We start from the raw sequence: 6,281 nt of genomic DNA, 5'->3' as shown, positions 1-6,281 counted from the left end.
TGGGTGACTATAAAGGTATACTACAGGTATCCCCAAAAGTATCTGTTGGGTTGACACGGATCGAGACTGGGATTTGTCACTCCGTATGACGGAGAGGTATCTTTGGGCCCACTCGTTAATGCATCATCACAATGAGCTCAATGTGGCCAAGTGTTTGGTCACGGGATCATGCATTGCGGTACGAGTAAAGTGACTTGCCAGTAACGAGATTGAACGAGGTATTGGGATACCGACGATCGAATCTCGGGCAAGTAACGTACCGATTGACAAAGGGAATTGAATACGGGATTGATTGAATCCTTGACATCGTGGTTCATCCGATGAGATCATCGTGGAACATGTGGGAGCCAACATGGGTATCCAGATCCCATTGTTGGTTATTGACCGGAGAGTCGTCTCGGTCATGTCTGCATGTCTCCCGGACCCGTAGGGTCTACACACTTAAGGTTCGGTGATGCTAGGGTTGTAGAGATATTAGTATGCGGTAACCCGAAAGTTGTTCGGAGTCCCGGATGAGATCCCGGACGTCACGAGGAGTTCCGGAATGGTCTGGAGGTGAAGATTTATATATAGGAAGTCCAGTTTCGGCCATCGGGAAAGTTTCGGGGGCAATCGGTATTGTACGGGGACCACCGGAAGGGTCCCGGGGATCCACCGGGTGGGGCCACCTATCTCGGAGGGCCCCATGGGCTGAAGTGGGAGGGGAACCAGCCCCTGGTGGGCTGGTGCGCCCCCCATGGGCCTCCCCCTGCGCCTAGGGTTGGAAACCCTAGGGGTGGGGGCGCCCCACCTGACTTGGGGGGCAAGTTCCCCCCCTTGGCCGCTAGGGGTCCTATATATAGTGGGGGGGGGGGGAGGGCAGCCGCACCCAAGCCCTTGGCGTCTCCCTCTCCCCTCGTAACACCCCTCTCTCTCTCATTGGAGCTTGGCGAAGCCCTGCCGAGATCACCGCTGTTTCCACCACCACGTCGTCGTGCTGCTGGATCTCCATCAATCTCTCCTTCCCTTGCTGGATCAAGAAGGAGGAGACGTCTTCCCAACCGTACGTGTGTTGAACGCGGAGGTGCCGTCCGTTCGGCGCTAGGTCATCGGTGATTTGGATCACGACGAGTACGACTCCATCAACCCCGTTCTCTTGTACACTTCCGCTCGCGATCTACAAGGGTATGTAGATGCACTCCTCTCGTCCTCGTTGCTAGATGACTCCATAGATTGATCTTGGTGACGCGTAGAAAATTTTAAAATTCTGCTACGTTCCCCAACAGTTGGCAGCTCAAAGGAAGGTTGTTTTCGGTACCGTAAAGATAGAATATGGAAGCATGTACAGGGCTGGATGGAGAAGTGTTTATCTGCGGGAGGGAAGGAAGTTCTCATTAAATCAGTTTCACAATCTATACCAATGTATTCTATGGCTTGCTTCAAATTGCCAAGAGGTCTATGCGAGCACGTTAATGGTCTTCTTAGGAAGTTCTGGTGGGGCAGCAAACGAGGAGAGAGAAAAACTGCCTGGGTGTCATGGAACACTATGTGCAAGCCCAAGTTCAGGGGGGGTGGGCTTTAGAGATATTGAGCTTTTTAACCTCGCCTTGCTAGCTCGACAAGCTTGGCGCCTTCTACAGGACCCTGACTCTCTAAGCGCGAGGGTGCTTAAGGCACGGTACTACCCACATTGTAACATCCTTGAGGAATCATTGGGTAACTATCCTTCTCAGGTTTGGTGCTCTATAATGGAGGGAAAGGAGATTCTAGCGCTCGGTATCATCAAGAGAGTTGGAACAGGTGAGGACATGAGCATCTGGAGTGAGAACTGGATACACGTGATTATAAATTGAGGCCATTCTGTGCATTAGGAGCAGATCCACCACGACAGGTCTCGGAGTTGATCAATGCAGTCACGAGAACGTGGGATAAGCAGGTGATGTCTGAACATTTTGTTGGTCCAGATGTGGACGCCATTTTAAACATTCCGTTGACCTCACGGTTACATGATGATTTCTATGCATGGCATTATGACAAGCGGGGTGTCTTCTCGGTCAAATCGGCGTACAGGATGCTAACGGGTATTAAGTACCAGAGGGAGGACTGGACTGAGCATAGAACAAGCATATCCGATGAGACTTCCTCTAAGCGGGAGTGGTCCCGATTATGGAAGGTGAGGGTGTCCCTGGCGCCTTGCCAACACCTCGTTGCCAACTGGATCAACCCGTCATCACCGAAAGATGGCAGACTCGGTGGCCTGCTCTTTGTGCAATGCTCAAGAAGATACTTGGCGCCATTCTTTGTTTGACTGCCGCATGGCAAGATGTGTGTGGGCGCTAGGAGAAGAGGAGGTGTTAGAGCATGTGATATCCAATAGATCGATGGATCCCCGATTGTGGATGTTTTGGTTGTTTGAGACACTCAATGAAACGGAGCTTGCAAAAGTTTTGATCACTATGTGGGCTATATGGTGGGCACGAAGGAAAGCAATCCATGACAACGAGTTCCAGAGCCCACTAACTACTTTCTATTTTATCACGAGGTATCTTCAGGACCTAGAGATTGCAGAGAAACGATTGAAACTGAGTGCTGCAAGGCTCGTTGACCCCCGGCCATGGGCCAAAGTATGGATACCACCTGAAGGAGATGAAGCTAAGCTCAATCTTGGAGGCACATCGAGGCAAGGTCATGTAGGTGCAACAGCGGTAATCTGTAGGGACAAGGAAGGCTTTTTCTTGGGGGCGTCGGCAGTGGTCTTTGATGGATTGAATGATGCAGCTGCACTTGAGGCGCATGCGTGCAATGAGGCCTTAGCACTGGCTATGGACCTCGACCTTACTCGCTTACTGATTGCGTCCGATTGTCTGGATGTCGTGAGCAAGATAGGCACAAGAGCAGCAAATCACTATGCACCGGTATTGCATGAAATATCAGAAAGGAGGAGGGAGTTCCACCATGTTAAATTCAAGTTTGAGCACAGAGAGAATAATTTCAAAGCACATGCACTCGCGAAAGCGGCAACTTCTCTCACTGTAGGTCGCCATATTTGGCTAGGGACATTATCAGACATTATTTGTATTCCGATGTTGATTATTGTTTAATAAAATCCCTAGTTACCCGTCAAAAAAAAGCTATCCTAATACGTGCCTTAGCCGCCACGAAATCACTAATTAACGTGTATGTTTTGCAAAGGTTCACTCACATTTTTAGGCGATAACAAGAGAAGCAAATTTGTGCCTACACAAGAAAAAATCGTCATTTTTCCTTTTGTGTGAAGAACAACCGTGCTTTTCACGGAAGCAAGCGTGTGTTTCTTGTGGAAGCAAAAAACAAGTTTTTATTTCATTTTTAAGAGGCACAACTTTCACGAAAGCAAATCTGTGCTTCTCCTGGAAGCAAAAAAATGAGTTTTCTTTTCCTTTTTTGAGAAGCACAACAGTCGGGAAAGAAAATCTGTGCTTCTGGTGGAAGCAAAATTCCTAAAAAAATCGATTTCCCAAGAAACAAATTTGCCTTTTTCACGGAAGCAAAAAAAATCATGCAAAAATTGTTAATTTTTTCTCAAAAGCCTATGAGAAACCAGGCAAAAACGAAAAATAAAACTCATCTAAAACCTAAAAACGCATACAAAAAAAAAAGAACAAAATCCTAAGAGTGTGCCCAGCACGCAACACGTGACGATGTTGCTGTCCACCCGCCGGATTGATTGCTGCATGATGGTTGTCTCATTGCTCTAGCCGCTGATTTTCCAATTGAATTCCGCTGATTTCCTTGCATGTCCTCCCTTATCTGGTCTTTGGGCAACTTGCTTATTTCAAGGCAACTTGGCAGCATATAAAAATTAGTGGATTTTGATAGAAAGAATGAGGTGGGACTATTAATTGGGTAACGACCCTTTTTGTAGCACAAATCATAGGATGGCTTATTTGGCTGTTGTGATCGGAACGAAAGTGGAGGTGTGGAGTTTGATTTCCTCACAAGTATTTTTTTTCCTGCTGCCCCATCAACGTAGAAAAAAATACAAAGCAGCCCCACATCTGTCCATGCGAGTGACAGACGAAATTAAAACAAAAACGATGTGCGGCTCACTCGTGACAAGAAAATCTGGGACGAACGAGTTTTACTGAAGGGAAGTGTTTACGCGCGGTGCGCCGGCGGAACGCTCGGGCCGGTCGCTTTCGCCTCGCTAGCGCTAGCCATCAGGAAGGCAACACGTGTACCTTATCCTCTCCCCAACGCCTCCATCCACTCCTTCTTCCTCGTGATTACCCAGACAGAAAACTCCATGGATCCAGACCGGCCATCAGCTCCTGCTTCCTGTGTTGTTCGTGTGCTCCTCGGGGGCAACGCTGCCGCGTCGTTTCCATAGCTGCGCTCATCGCCATGGCCGTTTCCATGGCTGCGCTCATTGCCACGGCCGTGCCGTCGCCTGATGGCCGCGCGCGAGAGAAGCTGCAACCGGCAGCACAAAATGCTACAACCGATGACCCAACTAGCTTCAACCGGCAACATAAAAAGTTTCAAAAGACAAACGGAGATGCTAGTCGCCGGCGCACTCCCCGCAACAAAAGCTGCAACCGGTGGACTGCAAAGCTACAACCGGCGATGGAAAAGCTTCAACAAAAAATTACGAAGAAACTGATCGCCGGGGCACTGAGCACAAAAAGGCTGCATCCATTCAATTGAGGAGCTTCAACTGTTGAATTGAAAAGCTTCATCCCGCATTAAAGAAAGCTTCAACCATTTGGATTTTTGCTACTACCGTTCACAGTTTTTTGCTACATCCATTCTTTCATCGCCGGTTGAAGCTATGGCACCAAGCACCGAGCACAAAAAAGCTGCAACCGGTGGACTAGAAGGCTACAACCGGCGATGAAAAAGCTTCAACCAAAAAATACGAAGAAACTGATCGCCAGGGCACCGAGCACAAAAAAGCTGCATCCATTAAATTGAGGAGCTTCAACTGTTGAATTGAAAAGCTTCATCCCGCATTAAAGAAAGCTTCGACCATGTGGATTTTTGCTACTACCGTCCACGGTTTTTGCTATATCCATTCTTTCACGAATGGCGAGATGCCGGTGGAGGGTTTCTGTGAATTCCGGCGGCGAGATCCAGTACGGGGGCAGGGGGCGGATGCTGCAACCGGTCACCGGCGAGCTGCAACCTCGACCGGCGTGGCGTGGCGGCGAGTACGCGGGGCTACAACCCTGTGCCGGATGTGCTGCAGTTGCGCCTCGTTTTTTGGCCGGAACCGATGCCCGCGGGGAGCTTGATGGTCACCACGGCGAGCGCGGCGAGCGGGGATGGTGGCGTAGGTTGCCGAGAGGGCGCGGGCGTGCCCGCTGCGGGGGAGAGAGAGAGACGCGGGGGGATTTTAACCCGTGGGGGAGGAAGGAAAGGAACAGATCCAGCGGCTCATCTCGCTCATATCGGACGGCTGCTAGCCGACCGGCCGAAAGTTTCGACCGGTGCGTCGGCGCAGAGTGCTGGCCTTTACTGAATTGCGGGTTAGAGCAACTTTAACCGGACGAACCATTTCGTCTGCTCATATCCATTTGGGTGGTGGCGAAAAAAACGCTGCCCAATGAGGCGACCGAAACCCAAAATGCATCTTCTTCGCGTTCGCGCCGACGTATTACAAGCCACGAAGAGGACACGCTGTGCGTCCCCTCGCTGTCCATCGTGGCCTCACATGTCGGCCGGCCAACCACCTCACGCAGTCGTAATTAACGCGGCCACCTGCCGAGGGCCCGCCTGGCAGTGTGTGAAAGGGTCGTGTGCCCGTCCTTTTTAATGGACGCGTGCGGCGGGGCCGGCCACATCCATTTCCGGTCCACATCTTGCCACTTTTGCTCCCTCGCCAGCGACCACAAAACCCTAGCCAGCCAGCCCGAAACCCTAGCAAGCAAGCATGGGCTTCTTCAGTGGAAGGGGGCGGAGGGGAGGGGAGGTTCAGCGCCGACGCGAGCTCCTCCCGCGGGCTCCCTCCTCCGCCGCCGCCGGCTAGACACCGCACGCCACCGCGGGAGCGAGAGTAGCTGTACATACCGGTCTACCAGGCATGGTGGCACCGGGATGGGCTGGAGCACATCCTTGCCTTGTTGGTGGCGGGCGACTTCGTCCATGCGCCACCGTTCGGGCCGCCAGCGCCGCAGCTGCCGCCCGTTGTCGTGCCCAAGGGCAAGCCAGAGTCGGGGTCGAAGCGCAAGCCCATGCCCACGTGGAAGCGATCGCCGCCCCGGCCCCACTTGGCCCGAGGAATCCTATTTGTAGACCGGCCAACTTCATGAGTGGGTGAGCGC

This window comes from Triticum urartu, chromosome 2A (assembly GCF_056163025.1).
Source record: "Triticum urartu cultivar PI428250 chromosome 2A, HENAU_Tu73, whole genome shotgun sequence".
Lineage (NCBI taxonomy): Eukaryota > Viridiplantae > Streptophyta > Magnoliopsida > Poales > Poaceae > Triticum > Triticum urartu.
Note: the sequence above shows the minus strand (reverse complement) of the source record.